Raw genomic sequence first — 21,760 nt, 5'->3', positions numbered from 1 at the left:
CCCTGGGCCTAAGAGCTCAACCTGGTATGGGTCAAGTTCCATAGGCTCAGTTCCCTCTGGGGCTTCCAAGTCCTCTCCAAAGGGTCCTGATTATTTTGCTGTTCAGAAGCTGGTTTCCCAATCTTCTTACCTTTCCTCTTGGAAGGTTGGGCCATTTTTTCAGGCTCCAACAAGTCTTTTTCACCCTGCTTTCGGCTCTGTGCTCTTGTCTTGACGCACACAATCTCAGGGATTTCCACATTGCTGCATGGGTTTTCAGTTCTACCTCATCCCATGCTGAGGTTTCCAGGTCATTACTAAGCAGTCAGGCAGCTGGGCACTTTGGAGAGACCACTATTTGCTTCAGGCCAGTAACCTCCTTTCCCCAGTCTAATGTCACCATCGTCATGGCATGGTTAGTAGTAACACGGTCAGCATTGGTGACTGGGTAAGATTTCCCAATCAGGTATTGCTCTGGGTAAACCAGTGTATTTCTCAGCATAGTGACACTGGCACCCGTATCCCTCAGGGCTTCTATTCTAGTCCCATTGATCCAGGGGTATTGCAAATACTTCTTTAAGTAGGGTGGCCACACAGCTAAAGTGGAAACTCAACTTAACCCTCTGACTAGGAACTGCTTCCGTGTGAATCCTGATTTACTCTGGTCACACTGTGGATCCCATCTGGAGACAGACTGCACCAGGAGTGGCTGTAGGAGGGCTAGGGGCTTCTTGTTAGGACAAGTAGCATTTCCAGTTTAGTGTCCAAACTCCTTACAGTTGTGACACCAGGCCTTTAGGGGATCAACGTTCTTTCCCTTGCACCTATTATTAGACTGGGAAGAGTTTTGGGACCCACCCCCCTGTGCAGGTTCTTGGGGCCCTTTTGAAGAATCAGGCTTTTTATTTTTGGGGTTCTCACCCCCTTCACCCTCGGGAGGTTTTGTAACCCCTTTCGTTTGGTCACCCCCAGTGGCTGGTTTTGTCACCCTTGCCTTGACCCAGTGGTCTGCCTTCTTTCCCAATTCTTGGTGAGAAATTAGACCTAGGTCTACCAAATGCTGATGTAACTTTTCATTAGTGGAATTACCTAAAATATGTTCTTTCATAAACAAATTGTAAAGTCCATTGTAATCATGCACATTATTTACAGTTAACCAACTATCTAGTGTCTTAACTGAGTAGTCAAAGAAGTCAATCTAGGACTAATTTTGGGTTTAGTGGGCCCTCCTGAATCGGATTCTATATTTCTCAGTTGGGAGTCCAAAGCCCTCAGTCAGTATTCTTCATGAGGTCATAAGACACCAGCATCTGCCCCTGTAAGGGTCTGGAGTGTGTCCCTGCAGTTACCAGTGAACAGTTCCCAAAGTAGTGCCCCCCCTCCCCCCCCCAGTGTGACTTCCTCACTTTTCTCATTTCACAGGCCTTCTCAAAGGCTATGAACCAGTATGTGCTATCAACACTTCATATTTAGGGACAATCCCTTTGGGGATTTTAGGATCATAAGACTGCTCTTTATACTTATGCAGTAAATTGCCACCACAATTGATGGGAGCTAAACCAATCTCTGCTCTCCCGCTTTCTCTTGGGCCAGTAGTCTGGTCTCTAGATCCAATATTTTTGTCAACCTTACTAAAAAAAGGTTGGTCTGCTCATTGAGGCTGTCCTCAATAACACCAGATCTACCTGTGTGGGCTCTAGGTGCCAAGAGGTTTACTCTTGGAGTCAGGGCTACTGACCAAGAGTAAACCGACTTGCCCTATGAAGTTGGAGGGGGGGGGGGTGTTGGTAGTTCTCCTCAAACCCTTCCTTTACTTCTTCATCATCATCTGAGAGGTCTTCACCATTCTCAGAAGTCTGGTCCTTATCATATAGCATAACAAGAGCTCCTGGAACTTTTGTTTGGAGGGGTAGGACCCCACAATTCTAATTCTAAGCTTGCATAGAGACCGTAGCTCCCTAAATTCCAAGTGGGGGTGAGTCAAGATCCTCAACCTGGTACTCTATGCCATTGTGGTTATCTCCACTAACAGCTGGATTATTGTTAAGAGACATTGTGTAAAAAACAACAAAAAAACTTCTAACCCCTTTTATCCGTAACTAAAGAGAACTTTTATTTTTCCAAAATTTTAAAGTGACTTAATAAAGGCCCCAACTAGATTTTGAATAACTTGGAAAAATTAGTCGATTCAAACATCAGAATTCTAAAGACAATTTAGGAGGTCTGCCGTGTGATCAGGTGGTGACTAAGTCAGTCCAACAAATGCAGTTGTATATCCCACCGCTGATCCACCAATGTAGGAAGCTGGCTCTGTATATTCTATACCAAAATGAGGTATAGTATACACAGCGTCCAGTGAACCCCCAAAGGTAGGCAGAGGTAAAAGTAGATTGCATCTTACTCTCTTTGTGGTAGTGTTGGCGAGTAGTAAGGCTTTATCAGAGGTTAGTGTTAAGCATTTGTTGTACACACTCAAGCAGGAAATGATGCCACACCCTCAAAGACTGAACTCAGACCAATTTGTTTGTATAAAAAATATTAGTAAGTTATTTTATTTCTGGAACCAAGCCTGTTGCAGGTAAGTGAAATAATACTTTGCAAAGACTTATGCAATGTTTTACAATTGAATGCAGGTTTCAATGCAGTTGATTGGATTACAGGTAAGTCAATGTTTTGAAATTACTGTTCAGTTAAATTTCTGATTACTTTGTAAATTACTTATTGGATAACTTTTCATATTACTTTTGCTAATCAGTGTCATATGTCTAGATATCTCACTGAGACATTTCCTAGACAAAAGGTAAGGAAATCACTTTCAGCACATTTGTAGTTTTGTTAATGTTCCATACAAACCAACTCCACACAAACAATTTGCAAGAAAAGCAGTCAATGCAATCCTATGGCAGGCAATTGAGTGATCAGTTTACAGGTATGTACAAGTTTGTGGGAGTTGGTATTCTGGGGTTAGAACCAGGGTTCCCCCAGGGTCAAGGATGTACCCTTGAAACACCCTCAGTGGCACTAGGGTGGCCGGGTGCAGAGTCTTGAGGCCCAATGTTATCCAATAGGGGATAGGGGGCCTACGGTTGGGGGCTGCTCACGAGCAGGCCACAGGGTTGTGGGAAAAAAGCTCTGGGTGTTAGGCTCAGGGCCAAGGGGAATCAGAGTTAGCACCCAAAGTACACCCGCAGGGGCGGCTGGGTGCAGGGTGCTTTTTTGGCTGCCCTGTTGGTTTCAACAGGGATTCTCAAGTTGCAACAAAGACACCAGGCTCTGGGACGAAGATCTTCTGAAAGGAAAGTTTAACACCAGTTGGAGAGATAAGTTGGGATGCCTGGGGATGCTGGGACACTATCGGTTGGGCCTCCCAAGGCCATGGGACGTCGGATGCAGGGGCATCTTTAGGCATTGGTTTTCCTACCAGCTCCGTTTGCGGCGTGGGGGTCCTCCAAAAAGTTTGCAGGTGTTGTCTGGAGAGTCGAGGCAGGTCAGTGATCACCAGATCTATGGGTGAGCAAACCCAGTGCTCACTGGAGACAAAGTCTTTCTTGCGAAAGGCAGGGCAGGCTCTTCTGGTTCTTGAGGCTGCAGAACACAGGGATTTTGCTTTTGTAGGTTCGAGGTAGAGACAGGCAGGTAGGTAGGGCTGGGGCCAATTCAGTGGGCCGCCTTCTCTTAGCTTTAGCACAGCTTCTTTGGTCCTTCATTTCTTCTAGGTCAGTTCTTGTCTGAGAACGCAAGGTTTGGGGTGCACCTAAATACTAGATTTAGGGGCATAAAACAAAGAAAGGTTGGGACCAATGGTACCTTTCTAGGGGTGGGTACCCCCCCTATTATGCCACCATCCAGTGGGAGGGGGCATATGACTCCCTCTGGTTGGCAGGATCCACCCATTTGCAAGATGGCGGGGACTAAGTTGTGCTGCACCTCGCCTCCCCCACCTAAGTGGTGGGGTTAGCCAAGATCAGCACACCTCCCTTTCTCACTTTGTTTCCCTGCCCAATTGCTGGAAGCGGAAAAAGGCCTGGCGAAGCTCAAAGGCAGTAACTTCCTCTGCTGACATATTGCTAGCACTGGTATCTAAAGCAGGCTGTGTCAACCTAAGTCTTTGATAGACTGTCATGAGCACGATAACAGCATCCCAATTGGTACTGTCTTAACAAAAATCATTTATGAAGTCCACACTGCGAGGTAACGAGGACCATCAAATGCTATGAACTACTTTTAATGAAATGGAAAATGAATAAATTTGAGTTTGACTTCCCATATAAATTTATACAGGAATGCAGAATGCTGCTGATTTTTACTTTGTCTCAGCAACGCAGAAAAATCCTCTCCTGCAATACTACCACTGCTGGTCATTCAGTATATTCTGCAGATGGAAAAGTCCACTATTAGAACTTGAATATACTCAAACTAATGCAATACAAAAATTTTTTATAAAGCATTATTAGTCAGTACTATGGAGTTTGTAATATTTGAAAATTCACAGCTCACTAAATATTCAAATCTCAAATTGTATTTCGAACATAGCATACATCTCTCAATCCTATGCCTAATTTGCTACCACTCTATACAACTCTAGCACCTATATTAGGACATAGATCAATAAATCTGCTGCCAGCCAAGTGACAGCGTACCCTTCTCACTGCAAATCTTTTAGTTTATGGTACACCAATAGAAATTACGTCATCTGATAAGTTGAGGAAGGTTTATGCTACAGTTGGAGAGAATCAGAAGAATCATGTACAGATTACCATCTTCGATTTAGCACATCCCTATCAGTTAAGCAATGGTGTTGCAAATATTATGATCAAGCACACCTCCAAACAAATGTATAAGTCTTAAATAATGCCCTAGTTTATTTCATCTCACCGTCTTCAGCAGGGCATCCTGTTTACTTGACCAATTGCCCTGGGTGAAGATGAGACACAGGAGGATGAGACATCAGCAATTATGCACTACATCACTATCTGCAATTATGACTGCAGGGCAAGTAGAAGGTATAATGGGAAAGTATCCTAAACCATTGGGGTCCTTTTAAAAGTGGGATCTATTTACAAGAACATGGATTATCCTAAAGAACAAGTTACTTACCTTCGGTAACGATGTATCTGTAAGAAACATTTGTTAGTTAGATTCCTCACCTTAGAATATCCCCAGGCGTCAGACTGGATCCGGAAGATTTTTCGTCAGCAATACCCCTTGCGCGTCGCTAGGCGTCGTCTGCGGCTCCGCGTCCGTCGTCGGCGTCGTGCGCCGGAATGACGTCGGAGTACTTAGACGCTGCCCTCGCGCGCTGACGTCAGTTCTTGTACATAGCTTTCCGCGCCAGGAACGCAGAGCCATGCAAAGACCGACACTGGTGCCAAAAATAAATCTAGGGGCCTGAAAAGGATAACCTTAACCCTAGATGTCAGTTCGCGGAACGGGGAGGATGGGTGGGTCGGTGAGGAATCTAACTAATGTTTCTTACAGATACATCATTACCGAAGGTAAGTAACTTGTTCATCTGAAAGAAACACGTTAGTTAGATTCCTCACCTTAGAATAGATACCCAAGCAATACCATCCCCGGTGGTGGGTCTGCGAACCAAGATCACACCAGAAAGTCCTGGAGGACAGAACGGCCAAAGAAGCCATCCCTCCGGACTTGGCTGTCAAGGCAATAATGCCTGGCAAACGTGTGTAGCGAAGCCCACGTCGCCGCCTGACAGATGTCCTGCAAAGGGACACCCCGTCCCAAAGCAGTAGTAGCCGCTGTGGCCCGAGTGGAGTGGGCGCGCAGCCCAACAGGAGGGTCCTTTTTTGCCAAGGAGTAACAAATTTTGATGCACAAAACGACCCACCGAGAGATGGTCCGTTTGTGCACAGCTTTCCCCTTCTTAGCACCCACGTATCCAACGAAAAGTTGGTCGTCCACCCGGAACTGCTTTGTGCGGTCCAAATAAAAGGAGAGCGCACGTTTTGGGTCCAGACGGTGGAGCCTCTCTTCCTCTTTGGAAGGATGCGGAGGCGGAAAGAAGGTGGGCAAGGTGACAGACTGCCCAAGATGAAATGGAGTCACCACTTTCGGAAGAAAGGAGGGACGAGGCCGAAGGACAACCTTGTCCGGATGAACAGAGAGAAAAGGAGGCTTTGAAGATAAAGCCTGGAGCTCACTCACCCGTCTAGCCGAGGTGATGGCTACCAGAAAAGCAGTCTTAAGCGTCAGCAGACGAAGAGGACAATTATGAAGAGGCTGAAAGGGAGCACACATCAGAAATGTGAGAACAAGATTCAAGTCCCACTGAGGCATTACAAAAGGGACAGGAGGGAACGTGTGAGTAATGCCTTTCAGAAAGCGTGTAACTACAGGGGACTTGAAAAGAGAAGGCTGATCAGGAAGCCGTAAGAAGGCAGAGATGGCAGCAAGATAACCTTTCAGGGTGCCCAGGGCAGAGCCCTGCCGGGCCAAAGAAAGAAGAAACAGTAGAACCTCAGAAAGAGGGGCGGAAAGGGGATCCACAGCCTTTGCTGTGCACCATGCCACAAATTTGTTCCACCGGCAGGCGTATACCGTCTTTGTGGAGGGACGCCTGGCTGCCAGAATAATATCACAGACTTCAGGAGGCAAGTCAAATGGCATCAACTGCCGCCGCTCAATCTCCACGCATGGAGGTGGAGGCTGGACAGGTTCGAGTGGAGGACCGTCCCCTGCTGCTGCGACAGAAGATCCTCCCGAAGGGGCAGACGTATCGGAGGATCGGTCAACATACTGAGTAGCTCGGGATACCAGTACCTTCGTGCCCAATCCGGAGTCACCAAGATGACTTGGGCCCGGTCGTGCCTGATCTTCTTAAGCACTCTGGGCAGAAGTGGTATAGGCAGAAAGGCGTACAACAGACCGCAACTCCACTCGTGACGAAAAGCGTCGCCGAGCGAGTGCCGCCTTGGAAATTCCAACGCGCAGAACTGCTGACATTGCGCGTTCTCGTCGGTGGCGAATAGATCTAACCAAGGCTCTCCCCACTGCTGAAAGAGACCTTGCGCCACTTCGGAGTTCAGACGCCATTCGTGATCCATCATGCACCGGCGGCCGAGTTAGTCTGCTCTGGCGTTCAGAGAGCCCGCCAGATGTTGAACCACTAGGGTGACGCCCTGGTGTTCCAGCCACGTCCAGAGGCGCAGAGCCTCCTGACAAAGGGTCCACGACCCCACCCCGCCCTGTTTGTTGCAATACCACATGGCTGTGGTGTTGTCCGTGAACACCTGCACGACACTTCCCCTGACAGAGGGAAGGAAGGCTTTCAGTGCAAGCCAGATCGCTCTCAGCTCCAACAGGTTGATGTGGAGACGAGACTCCGCCGGAGACCAGAGGCCTCTGATCTCCGCCTCTCCCATATGGCCACCCCATCCCAGGAGGGACGCATCCTTCACTACGACATGCTCCGGTTGGGGAAGGGAGAGGCTCTTGCCCATGACCCAATCGCGGTCCGTGAGCCACCACTGCAACTGCTGTGCAGTGCCCTCCGAGATCAAGACATGGTCGGACAGGTTGCCGTGATGCTGGGCCCACTGAAACTTCAGGTCCCACTGCAGAGCCCGCATGCGCCGCCTGGCGTGATGCACTAGTAGGATGCAGGAGGCCATCAGCCCCAGAAGCCGCAACACTAGCCTGACCGAAACCCAGGATAGAGGCCGAAAGATGGGAATCAGGGCCTGTATATCCCGGACCCGCTGTTCCGGTGGATAGACCCGGAACTGCGCCGAATCGAGAACCGCTCCGATGAAAAGGAGCTTCTGAGAGGGACTCAGGTGTGACTTCGGCACGTTGATGGAAAACCCCAGCAAATGCAGGAGATCCGCCGTAGTCTGGAGGTGGGAGACGACTGCCTGGGGCGAGCCTGCCTTCAACAACCAGTCGTCGAGATAGGGGAAGACTGGAACCCCTGATCTGCGCAGATGAGCTGCGACCACCGCCACCACTTTCGTGAACACCCGAGGGGCACTGGTGAGGCCGAAGGGGAGCACGGTAAACTGAAAGTGCTCTTGGCCCACCGTGAACCGCAGGTAACGCCGGTGGGCCGGCAGGACGGGGATGTGGAAATATGCGTCCTGCAAGTCCAACGCTACCATCCAGTCTCCGGGGTCTAGGGCAGCTAGAACCTGAGCCAAAGTCAACATCTTGAACCTTTCCTTCCGGAGGAAGGCATTGACGTTCCGAAGGTCCAAGATAGGGCGTAGGCCCCCTTTGCCCTTCTTGGGAACCAGAAAGTAGTGGGAATAACAACCACGACCCACTTCTGGACTCGGAACGCGCTCGATGGCCCCCTTGGCCAAGAGGGCCGAAACTTCCTCGTGGAGAAGATTCAAATGATCCCCCGAGATACGGTGGTGCTGCGGTGGCATGGCTGGAGGGGTCGTCTCGAAGGGGAGGGAGTAGCCCCTTCGGACGATTTGCAGCACCCACCTGTCCGATGTGATGGACCGCCAGTGGAGCAGGTGATGGCGAACTCTGCCGCCCACTGGCGTGGAATGGGCCTGAAAGCTCGGACTAGGAAGGCTTTGAGGCGGATGCTGCCGGGGTGGATGTGGGCTGACCTAGTCGTCCTCCAGAACCGCCTCGGCGGAAACCACGTCCGCGACCGGGTACAGGTTGGTTCTGCGGCTGGTGGCTAGGCGCACGTGAGGAGGCACCCCTTCCTTGGCCACGAAAGGGGCGAAAAGCGGAAGATTGCGACCGCGGGGCCGAGAGGCCCAAGGACTTGGCCGTAGCCCGGGAGTCCTTAAAGCGGTTCAGCGCACTGTCCGCTTTCTCGCCAAACAGGCGAGTGCCATCAAACGGCATGTCCATGAGAGTGCTCTGGACATCGCCCGAAAATGACGTGGACCGCAGCCAGGCGTGACGTCTAAGCGCCACTGTGGTAGAAATGGCCCTACCCAGCGAGTCCGTGGTGTCAAGCCCACAACGTATAGCATGTCGCGCGGCATCCCTCCCATCGGCCAGAGCCTGGGTAAGTCGTGTCCGGACCTCCTCCGGACACAGGGGCAGCGCGTCCTCCACCGCATCCCACAGAGAGTGGGAATAACGGTCCAAGAGACAAGCGGTGTTCAAAGACCGCAGGCCCAAACTAAGGGAAGAGAACAGCTTCTTGCCAAACTGTTCTAGTCTCTTGGAATCCCGGTCCGGCGGGGCGGTCGGGAAAGAGGATTGGGAGGTGGAGGCCTGGATAACCAGGCTCTCAGGGGTAGGGTGTTGGGACAGGAAACTGGGGTCGCCCGGAGCAGGGCGGTGGCGCCTGGCGACGTTCCTGTCCACAGGAGGAACTGTGGAGGGCTTGGACCAGGTGCCCTGCAGAACGTCAATGAGGGCCTCATTGAATTGCAGCAGAGGCTCAGTGGAGCTTGCTGCAGACTGAAGCACCTCAGTAAGGACGTTAGTCCTCACAGCCACGGCAGGCAGCTCGAGCCCAAGGGCTGCGGCCGCCTTGCGCAGCACCACAGAGAAAGCAGCGCCCTCCTCCGAAGCCACAGTCGGAGGAGAGACAAATCCAGTGTCTGGAGAGGTATCCAGGCCACTGGCCTCCCCCAGTTCATCTGCCCAGTCCTGGGACAGTTGAGCCTGAACGGCCATAGGATCCTCAGATCCCTCCCAGTTGTCCCCATCATCCGACTCCTGGTATAGAGGAAAAAGTAACTGAGCCGGGCGGTAGACATAATGTGTCACTAGCGGCGCCGATCTCGGCGTCCATAGACGCCGAACCGGCGCCGGGCCCGGAGTGGGACTGAACCGGGGCTCGACGTCGAGCGGAGTCGACGTCGGCATCGGGGGTGGTACCGGTGTCGACGCCGGCGGAGGAGGCGTGACGAGGTCGACCGGCGTCGACGGGGACTCGAGAACGGGTCCCTAGGGCGCTTGTGGCGTCGAGGCCGGAGCCATCAACGGCGCCGGAGCCACCGGCAGGCAAGGCAGCCCAGTCGGGTCCGCGGGGCCCGAAGGCGCACCAGCGGGCGCCGACGGCGGAGCCAGGTTCCTCATGGCCGAGAGGAAGGCACTGACTTCCGCCGGCGTCGCGTTAGTCCCAGGGATCGGAGGGTATGGGGACTGGCGCGGCGCCTGCGGCTCCGCCGGAGCCGCGGGGGTGGAACCACCCTGACCCTCGGCCGAGTCGCGCGACCGGCGAGGGGAGTCCGAAGAGCGATGTCGCCTCTTGGACTTCTTGGAATGCTTCAACTTACCCGAAGACTTGGATCCCGACGACCGATGGTGACGTCGGCTGCGGCTCCGCGACCGATCCTTGGACCTCCTCCTGGACCGGGAACGAGAGGTGCACGGAGCCGAGTGGCGAATCTCGAGAAGCTTACGGGACCGCTCCCGTCTAGCCTTCGAGGTCAGGGCCTTACAGTCTGAGCACAACTCCGCGTCGTGGTCGAGGCCCAAGCAGTACAGGCACCGACGGTGATGGTCCGTAACCGACATCAGGCGGCTACAGTCAGCACAGGCTTTAAAACCAGGCATCCTACCGGCATCGGAGTCGATTGACAGGATCAAAAAGGATCAAAAAGTTAGTCAAAAATTGACTAAAGGGGTAGCTCTCCCAGATCTGCGCTTACTGGCGCGGAAAAAAGAAGAACTGACGTCAGCGTGCGAGGGCGGCGTCCAAGTACTCCGACGCCGACGACGGACGCGGAGCCACAGACGACGCCTAGCGACGCGCAAGGGGTATTGCTGACGAAAAATCTTCCGGATCCAGTCTGACGCCTGGGGATATTCTAAGGTGAGGAATCTAACTAACGTGTTTCTTTCAGATCAATCTATCTTGAGTATCAGAGTCCCACATACAAAGTGCAGGGAAACAGGTTAAATTAGCTTCCCTCCATGAGAAATTAAGTCAATTGCTCTAACTGAAGAAAACTCATTCCAGCCCCAAAGGCAATTTCCTCTGACGACATCGCTAGCACAAGTATCTAAAGCAGGCTTCTCAGCCTTGGAGACAGTCTAAGTCTTTGACTGACTGTCATGAGCACCATGATGTAATCCATAATGCTACTGTCTTTACAGAAATTATATGCATGCAGAAGACCCCACTTTAAGGTACTAAGGACCGTCAGATGCTATGAACTTCTTTTAATGACAAGAAAAATGATTAAATGAGAGTTTGACTTACCAGATAAATTGATAAACAAATGCAGCAGATTTGTTTTTGTCTCAGCAAAGCAGAGAAAATCTCATCTGCAGCACTGCCACTGCTGATCATTCAGTATATTATCCAGATGGAAAAGTATATAATAGGAGCAGAGGCTATAGATAGGAATCAAAAACGCTGCAACAACTTGACAGAGAACTAGGGAAGTGTAGGATCTGCTTATTATGGTTACCCCTACTTTTTGATAAATGTAATACTGTTCTTGACCAGTCTGATACTGCTAGTCAGGACCCCAGTCCATCTGCTTTCTCCCTAAACTGTTATCCACCCCTCAGAAGCGAGCATCGTGAGGTCCCTGGTGTTCCAGGTACCAGCCTTCTAGTCCTGGACAGCACAAAATGGTTGCTGCCAACCAGAGACATTTCTGCCCTCCTGCTGCTGAGCCAAGCTTGAGCAGGGGAAGGCAGAATAGGCATCCTGTCACAGGGAGGTGTGACCACCTCTCAGATAGTATTTAGTGTATTAGGGCTGGGTGGGTGTGGACAAAGGACATGGGAGTAACATCCCCACTGTCCAGACCCTCCCCTGGAAGGGTCCCCTGAATCTTGCTAGCCCTCTTCCTTGCGTACTTAAGGTCCTACCTGGCTGTAGGGCCTTAAATTCGATGTAGACAAGATTCTGAACCAGAAAGCACTGAACTTCGACCGTCTGGACACTCTGGACTTTGTTTGGGCATGACTTGGTCTCCCTATCAGTCTGAAGCATCGCCATGCAGCATACATGGTCTGTGCAAGACCTGTGGAGCACCAAGGACAACCGAAGAAGTCTCCCTTGGAGTCAAGGGGTCACTCCCTTGCATTTGCAGGCACCGCAGCACTGCTGTCCGGTCTACTGACCCTGATTGCCTACAAACTCCAAAGGCTTCAGCAACACAGGAGGTGGGTTTCTATGTACCTTGGGGCCAGAGCTGCCCACTCACCAAGTTTGAGATCAGAATCCCTAGTGGGGGGCTGCAATACGCAAACCCCTATGCATGGTGTACATTTGCAAGTGCATGTTGGTGTTTCCCGAACAAGTGCATTGGGCTCCGAGTAGCCCCAACCTCTGGCACCATTTCCTACCACAAACTTTCACCTCCTCTCAGAGTGCTCCGTGGGGTTGTTGGTGAAATCGCTCGAGGTCCTCTTACAGCTCTTGTGAATCTGGCCTGTGAGTCCACTGGAGGATCACTTTCTTTTCTTGGGCTCCCATGGTTGTTGCAGGCCTGCTCTGACTCCCCTGTGTTTGGTGACTCTCCTGGACCTTGCTGGTCCAAACCGTACACCACCTTGATCTTCGCCGCACACCAACCCCTAAGTACTCAACATCCTTCATCGGACAGCTCGTTTCCGGCTCCTGGTTGTCCGACATCTCCTGGTCCCTGTGCCTGCAAAGTCAAGAACTCTATCAATGCACCTGAAGCTCCAGACATTGGTGGGCATTTTCTACCAAGCCCCTGGTCACTCCTGGGTGACCCAGACTGCGTCCCCTCTGCTTTTAGGTTCCTTCCCTCAAGAATCAACCTGCGGATGCCAACGGACACATTACATCCTTCCAGCAGCTGCTCTTCATCTATGTCCTCCATTGGGTTCGGCAGCGGTTTCCGCGCCACTTCAGACCTATGCACCCAGCTTTCCTGGGATAGGCAACTCTGGTACTTCAGTATCCACTGGTGGGGTGGCTCTCCAACCTCCTCACTTTCACAAGCTTTCTTCGAAGTCCACTGGGAAAGGTCCTTAAACTCTAAACCTTCAACTGTGGCTTTCCTGTAGAAGTGCACGGAGCACATGGTCCTGTTCCCACACTGTACCCGTCCTCAGTGTGGTCCCTACTTACTCACCTTGGGCGTTTCCTTGGGGTTCCAGTTATTCTACATCCTTTACACACGGTCTTAACTCTTGTTGTAGCTCTTATACCACTATGTTAATATACGGTTTGGTCCCCCCCCCCCCCGGGGCCCACTGTGTATTAGTGCTATTTACTATCATTTCTGTGCATAAGTATTGTGTGCTTTTTGGTTATCTCTGTGTAGGAAATACTGCATCGTACTAGAGAGCGTTATATTATTAAATACATATTTTTATAACTACTGTGTGGGTCTCATTCCATTTAACCAATACCATAAGGTTGCATTCTGGTAAAACAAGCACCTTAACACTACAACCCAACACAGGGTACATCCAAGCTCTGCACCCCCACGCAAGTTACTGGATTAGCAACACTCTGAAAAGTGCAAGCACTAAGGCCACCCCAGCAAACACCCCTGAACACAAACCTGAAACACCATGGAGCATTCATTTAAAGCCCTAACCACCTAGCAAGTCTGGCCTGTATACATTAAGTGACCCCCAACTCCATCACTTGTACTTTTATCTATACAACACCTCATCTCAGAAAGGCTCATAACTGCACCAAAATGGCTAATGTTTTGTGGTGGTTTTAAACCCTAAACTTAATGTGGTAGCAGTGTAAACATCCCAGTATAGTTAGGAGAAACCTGCTCCCCATTTGAGCAACAAAATGCATATTCATATTAATGCATACCAGCCACAAATAGTTTGTCCCAACCACCACCACATACCATATATGCACAACAGCAACGACAGCATGATATAAGAACTGTCCCATTGATGACCATGACCTCCGCACATACCGAATAACAGATTTTCAAGATATTCCTGGATTCTCAATTACAGCCCGTCCTTTCGTTAGAATCATGACCTCAAGCCAAGAATAGGACCCCTTTCCATCCCCAACCCGATACCGGTGACTTCTCGTCCCATTGTTCTATACCCCCTCCCCAGCCACACCTTCCCTTGGAGGCACACGGATCTAGAATTACATTTTCTTTGTAGTTTTGCCCTATTAATCCAACTCCCTTACCTGTGGAGTCCTGGACAAGGGCTGCCCGCTGTTACCAGTAGTGGTGGGTCTGGGGTGTCCCTCTGCTGCATGGCCCCCCAGCCTGCAACTCCAAGTGGACCTTCATAATGCGGTTGGGGGCTCCATTAAGACCCTAGGTGGGTAGCCAGAGTATGCGTGGCTCCAGTCAGCAAGGGTTCAGAGTCAGGTGGCTGTGGGGTAACCCCATAGGAAGCACTGGGGGTCTCGAGGGTAGGGCTAGGCGCGAGGGTAGAACGGGTAATATGAGTGTGGGTTCACTGTAAGGCGTGCCATAACCACTGGGGTGGTAGGCTGCGAGCTCCGTGGGGACTGGTGGGTACGTTAAGTTCTCCTCCACCGGGAAGTAAGTAAGGCATTTACAAACCTAGTCTTCTGAACCAAAAGTCAGCAAGGGCCACGCGAGTACCAAAACTGCACCACCAGTGGCACAGTGGCAGCCAAGTGCAGAGGTCAAAACAGGAGTTTGGCCCAATGCTTTTCAATGGAGACTGGAGGTGCCTGGAGCCAAAGTGATCGCAGGTAGGTAAATCAGTTGAAGGGTCCAGGAATTGGAGGTGAGCACCAGCACAGGGGGGCCAAAAAGCATCACCAAACATACACCACCAGCTGCACAGGGGCGGCAGGGTGCAGGGTGCAATTTCAGCGTCAAACGCTCAATACTCTTTAATGAGGGGGGGGGGGGTCTTTTTCAAGCAAACAGGCTTCAGTTATGGCACCAGAGGTTGCAGGAGGGAGATCGACAGTCGGGGAAGTAGAGATGTAAGAGGTCCTAGGAGTGCCATTGGTTCCGCTCACCAAGGCCAAGGTGCATTGGGTGCAGGGGTGCCTTTGGATGTTAGATGTGTGCTTTTAATAAAAGCAATTCTGCTGTCGCCCAGTCACAGCATATTACACAGTGAATCCCCCCTCTGCAGCCCTCAAAGTTACATTCACAACACTGGGTGCAGGGAGATCAGCCTATCTAAAAGCACTTGAAGCGGAAAACAAAATTCATTGAACAGGCACGTGTGAGAGATGACAGGCATGTACGCATCATGACCTGATGACTGATAGAGGGATGTGAAGCACCACCCTGTACCATGCCTCGAGATCCAGTGTGGGACAACTGGATTACAGTTACAGAACGGGTTCATGTTTTTCCAGACACTCGTGTTTGATTTATGTTCTTTGCACTACCCAGTCCCTTTTGAGCCAGGGGTCGCAGAGGGAAATAGGTGTCACAGCTAACCCATAATTTATATCCATGCACATACATCAAGAAAAGCATCTGCCATCAAATCAGCTACACTAAGCAAGAACAGCTCACACTGGAAAACCACAGGAATGGAGACATGAGACTTAAGTGTTCAGCAACACTAATCAAAGGCTACCAAGAACCTCGTGCAATCTGCTCGATTAGTCACTTGACTAACCTTATCAGAGCACTTCTAGCTGTCCGAGCAGACACTGGACAAACTTCAGACAAGACAGAAGGCACACTGGCACATCACATATGAAGCTTACCCAGATCCATTCAGAAAGAACACTGGAGGCCACATAAAGAAGAACGTCAGGACACAGAGTGCTTGTGGATGCGCACTTCTGTAATGGTGGAATAAATCCCTACCCAGCTTTAAATTGACAGCCTCTTTCTTACACTCTCCAACTGAGTAACTTGAAAACAAGGTGTAATCACGACAGGAGAAGAAAGATTTTTAGGACTAGTCAATTTTTCATGCAGAACATGCAGTAAAGCATGAAGCCCAATAGACTAACCTAAACACCACCTCACCCCAGTAGCAGTCCACAATAAGTCATTATTAGGACTTGCAATGGGTGCCAGAGAGAGCTAAATGCACTCTATCTGCCGGACAAGGCAAACAACTCCAAAGGGACGGCTTGCTGTCGCAGCAAGAAACTCTTAAGGGAGCAAAAAATAAAGAGTCAGCACTAGCTAAATTCCTAACTCTAGGCTGACAACTTGGCACTCTGAATGCACTTGCTGTAGCACAAGGAATTTTAGACAAAAAAAATACAAAAGCTTACCCATCAACCAAGATATACCAGACCTAACATGCAGACAGGTCAGGTGTTAATTTGACGTACACAGAGGAGTCACGGAGAAGCCGAGCTTGGGATCGAGTGGATACAAATCGCTACTAAAGAAGTTGACCGTTATTTTGGGGATAAACACTGGAATGAGTAGAATACAATATGAAAACGACCGCTTAAAATCAAAGGATACAACGGTAGAGACCTTTTCGATGGGAAGATGAATGAGATGCCTCAAGAATGAGAAAAACAAACTGACATCCACAAAAAGCTGAGTGCGAAAGATGGCTGAGGAAAGGAACAGAAAACTGAATGGATCGTCTACAGTAGTGGATAAGAGCTAACTAGCCAGATCTCACTGAAGCCTTTGTGACAAACCATCTCTTTATCACATAGGCTTCAGTGAGATATGGCTGGTTTGGGATCATCCAATAATAAGCATAAGCAGCATCTCTCCCTCTGCCTGCCTCCACCTCTCTCTCTCTCTCTCTCTCTCTCACCAGTGACCGTAGACCCGATCCCCTGGTCAGCACAACTGCAGACCAGGAAATAGCAGATTTTGAGTTAGGTTGCTCGAATGGAACATTGCTAGCACCAGGATCTAAAGCAGGCTTTAGTAGCATTGAAGGCAGCCAGTCTTTTATGAACTCTCATGACCAGCACAATGTGATCCATATTACTTTCATCTTGACAGAAATTATGTTCAGGCACAGTCTCCCACTATACGGTAGTGAGGACATGCTGATGCTGTGAGCGTCTTTTTAATGCATAAAGGAATTATTGTGAGTTTTACTTGCCTTATATATTGGTAAAATGATGCCGTGTGCCGGAAGACTTTTTCCTTCAGTCTCAGCAATTCAGAGAAACTCTGTTGTGAAACACTGCCACCGCTGGTCATTCAGTATAATCTGCAGATGGAAAAGTCCACTGTTAGCACATTTTCTATAAGCAATACAAAAAAAATCTTGATTTTTATAAAGGGTAAACAGATCAATACTATGGAGTCTTTTATTGTGAAAATCAACAGCGCATTAGAAAATCAAATCTCAATTTTAGCTTTTTATCCTCACATACTTCTCTGCATCCCTTGCCTCATTTGCTAAAACTCTCTAAACAACTGTAGCGCGTACATTAGGACATAGATCAATAGATATTTTTGCCAACCAAGTGGCAGTGTATTCTTCTCACTTCTTTTGTTTTAGGATATGGTACACCCGCAGCAATTAAGCCAGCTGATCAGTTGAGAGGAAGGGTTATGCTACAGTTAATGGGAATAATAAAAACTATGAATAGCATAATGACCATCTTCATTTAGCCAATTCCTACCACTTCAGAAATGGTGAAGTTGAGACGCTTATGCTCATACTTCCATTCATACAAATTGAGAAGTCTCAAAAAATGTCCTCATTTCTTTCATCTTACCATCTTAGTTTTCAGTTAGGCATCCTGTCCACCCTGCCAGTCATTTAGTTACCAAGATAAATGTATCCTACTGCTTGTTAAGCAACTGAGTGGCCCTCATGTCCAGTGGCGTAACAAAACTTGCGGGGGCCCCCCCTGCAAAGTGAATGGAGGGGGGCCCTCCAGGATCCAGAACCAGTGAGGAGCTCTCAGGCCTGCCCGTGCATAGTGCCAGAGTGGGCCTCCTGGAACTCTGGGGGGGCTATTGTTACGTCACTGTCCCTCCTGATATGTATAAACTACGCGTTTATAACTGTAAACGCAGGTTCTGAGGGACACAGGGCAACCCCATTATATTGAATGGCCTCCTCACATGTAGGCAAGCACTAACTTGCACTCAGGCAGAGTGTGTGTTCTAATAATGACCTTCACAAATGTAGCTAGAAGACAACACCCCAAACTAAGGTAGGTTCAGCTAAAAAGATAAAAAAGACTGTACTCTAAGATTGGAATCATCTGCCACCAATCATTAGTACTGTCAATGCTTGGGTATGGGGACAGCAGTCACCTGCATTAAAAGGAGTACCACTGTTGTCACCACAAACCCACAACAGTCTGGAATTCTGCTAGTGAGCAGCACAATATAGTTATGTTAAGGCAGTTGCCAGAAGACTTGTGCCAATTATCTCCTGTAACAGGAGGGTCTGATGGTTTGAAGGCATGTGGCAGAGGCAGCGAACCTTCATATCTGTGAAATTATGGCAAAAATTAGATAGCACAATACACAAGCACCCTCAGGTGCAAGCAATCACACAGCTGACTCCGTGAAAGTGCTATTTTCGCACTGTGTTTGTCACATTTGCAGGGATTGCTCAAGGTAAATGTCATTTTGCACAGTTTGATTGGTGCAAATGCTAGTCCAAATGTGCTCTTTCATCAGATCAGAAGTTAGCAGGCAATGCACATGACATGGCCCCTGGTGTATTAGTGTACCAAATATTTAACATACTTCCACATAAGCAAAGGATTCACCTGGCATCCGCTGAATCGTGGTCTTCCTTAGAACTAGGTTCAGCAATCCAATAAACCTGCCATTCACCATCTCCACAAGGATATTTTTACATTCTCTTCTGGTGTGTTACGTTTATGCCATTTTTCTCATCGATTCTTTTGTTGGCGAATCTTCGTTTCAGATTCGCTGTACGTTTCTTTTATTTTGTACCTGGTAAACAACTCAGTTGGGGCCACCGAGGAACGGGTGAATGAATGATTTATAAAGGAGGCTGGTAATGATGAATGAAGATGGCTGCAGGCAGAGAAACAAGGTTTACTGCGCAAGTGAGCCCCGGTGCAGAGGAGGGTAAACAAATATTAAATTGGTCATTTTGAACACTCAAGGCCAAAAAGACGACTTACTCTAGGTTCACAAGTATTTCACAAGCAGTAAGAAAGAGCATACACTCATAGAAAAACTTTTAAATTCCATTACATGCCCAACCGTTAGCCATGCCCGTTGGCTACCTGGTGTACCCCAACTACTTAATGCCCCCTAGCCGCTTAGATGCATTACTTTTGTTCTCACACAAAAGCACTGCTTAGACCTAAAGTTACAGAAAATGTAGTTAATTTCTTCTTTTCCTTCTTTGCCACAAAAATACTTCGCAAAATCAGACTCGCAACATACTTTACAGAACATGCACATGACAAGGGCCCTTTGTTTGGTTTGTAGCTTACGCTAGCATGGCATGGGTTAAAACCATTTCCTTTTGTGAACACTTAACTATGAAAATTGAATTTCCCTTCAACGTCACTCTTGGGCCGAGCAATTTTTATGCTTCGCTCTAGGCTGAAGTCGCAAGGAGCACCTGAAGCATATAGTTCTAGGACCATGATGGCCATTTTATCAAATTATTCTCAGAGTATGCAGCCAAATAAACACAGGGCTTTAGCCAGGAGTGTATACTTTGGGGGCACGCCCCCCAGAACTGACAAGGAAATGTTCTCGGGTGGAGTAGGGACAAGTTGGATGTGGTAGCTTGCGAAAAAATGCAGTGCAATTGGTGATGTGGGTGGTAAACCGAATTATTCTTTTTATGCTGTTAGCCCAAGAGGTTAAAGTTGGAGACAAATATTGCATTTTAAAGTAGGCTAGTCAAAACTGCACTTATTGTAAACACATCTTTACATGAGGGATACGATATTCGCCATGGAATCTGTTGGAACAGGAATTTCTGGTGTTGCACATATAGCATGTTGGACTAGTACACTGGAGTACAATTAACCAGAATTTGAAGTCAACTTTGCATGGGAGTTGGAATAGACTTATGTCATACTTACTGGCATATAAAACATTACAAAGCTCATTGGAGCAGTCAAATTAGTTCAAATGAATTTGGGATGAATTCAAAGACAGCTTTACAGTTGCAGAATCCCCAAAATGTTATTTGAGAATATTTAAGGCACATTTATAAGTGCAAAGTGTAAGTAACACTGATGAAAACTCTAAATGAAAACATAACTTCATAGGTTCGGGGTTTCAGTTAGCATGTACTTCAAGGAATCTAAGAGTAACATATAAGTCAAATTGAGTATTGTAAGCAATTTTGTCAAAAAGCGTCAATACACACTGGTTATGGTTTAATATCAAGCCCCGAGTTCAACAAATGAAATGTTTGGATGTAGTTCACATTAGTGCCAGCTACCCACTGACACTCAGTGACCAACATGTCTGTAAAAAAGCCAGTAGGAACAATAATTTCCAGTCCACAAACAGCAACAGAAATCTGTGCCTTTCCGCAACTATCATTATTATTCCGAAAAAAGGTGTTACTCATCAATAAATTAGAGCCCGATCAGTACCCAATAGATCACCCGCTGCACAAATATAAAAATGCAAGGCCTATGGCCTGCTCCAAAATAGCCACAAACAGAACTACTATTTGTATGTTCTCACTTTTTAGCTTTCCTCATTCCTCTTTCTTTGTAAGAAGTGCATACCAAACTGATAAACAAACCCGGTGCACTCGATATAACAATCTTCTAAATAGTTGGAATAAAGATTCAACAGAGAGCGGTAGTTTAAGGATGGTACTGAAAACAGAAAATGTTTTAATCCAAAATGCTAGAAAAGTGATAATGGATGTGAAAAAATTGCCCTTTTTGTATGGTTACCCCCATTGTTTCCTGAAATGTATTGTGGGTTATAAGACTCTGCACACTGTGGCATTTCGGTTCTGTGCCCAGTGTATGTGCTCTGACCCTCACAACATGTTGAAATTGGCTAAGCCTGATTGGTTTATTGAACCTTTCTATGTCTATAAGGTCATAGTACAACGTGTGGGAATATACCTACGGCATTGGAAGTTGAATGTCACCTGTAGACTGCAGCACATATTATGCATAGTTTTAGGCCTACTGCAGTTGCCAGACTGCTGCAATGTAAAACCTGCAATGAGACCTAATAAAATAGCTTTTTTGATAACTAGAAACCTCTTTTTTAATTATGATAGCATTGTAGCCCACAAGGAAGGGTGATTAGCATTTAAAAGAAGGACATGTAGAAAATAAACATTACCATCTCCTAAAAGTTACAAGGACTAACAACTATTTCACTGTGGCAGGTCTAGCTGTACTACGTAGAAAACCATAGTAAAGATCAAAATACTAATACTGCTATCTCTAGAATGGAACAAGCTACAAACAAAGTAAACAACTATTTTAATAGTTATTAAAAACCCAATGGTGAAGTCAGTATTTTAATAAATAGGGAAGGTAACTTTTAGAAAGTTTTCTTTTACCTGCCTTAACTGTCAGAAGACTAATTTGCATAAGCCAAAGCCTGTGCTCAAGCCTGGGAAATGTGTAAAATGCACCCAATAAACAAGCAGTAGACTGACCTGAATGGGCATAGATGACACCTCAGAGCTCAACTGAATATGCCAGGTGGATCTGTGGGCATCCTGATTACACCAAATTGTCAAATCCAGCTTAACAGATCTTTTGAGCCACATGCAATATTTTGGACACACTGGACAGGGAGAGAGCAGGATGTCAAGGCATTTCCTTTGTAACCTTTGTTTGGTTGCTGTAGGGCTTAGCTTATGCCCTACCAGAGTTTTGTCTCTGGGTTGGTTGTGGGTACAGTGCCTGCCTCAAACTGGATTTTCATGGTAGATGCGGGTGGGCACTTTGATTGCCATAGTACACTCCCCACTCACATCCCAGCCTCAGGGCCAAGTTTAGATTAGTCTAAGACACCATTTTGGATTTGCCCTGACA

At 48.1% G+C, this 21,760-nt stretch overlaps 1 long non-coding RNA gene across 1 annotated transcript in view; it reads right to left on the bottom strand.

The window, feature by feature from the left end:
* The window catches only part of LOC146785646 (uncharacterized), a 130,089-nt gene that overhangs the window by 53,572 nt on the left and 54,757 nt on the right, over positions 1–21,760 (bottom strand). Inside the window, exon 4 of the long non-coding RNA XR_014970719.1 lies at positions 16,879–16,989. This is a non-coding gene — a long non-coding RNA (uncharacterized LOC146785646). The remainder of the gene's footprint in view (positions 1–16,878; positions 16,990–21,760) is intronic.

This window comes from Triturus cristatus, chromosome 11 (assembly GCF_964204655.1).
Source record: "Triturus cristatus chromosome 11, aTriCri1.1, whole genome shotgun sequence".
Lineage (NCBI taxonomy): Eukaryota > Metazoa > Chordata > Amphibia > Caudata > Salamandridae > Triturus > Triturus cristatus.
The sequence above is the reverse complement of the archived record's forward strand: the minus strand, read 5'-3'. Positions and strand labels throughout refer to the sequence as shown.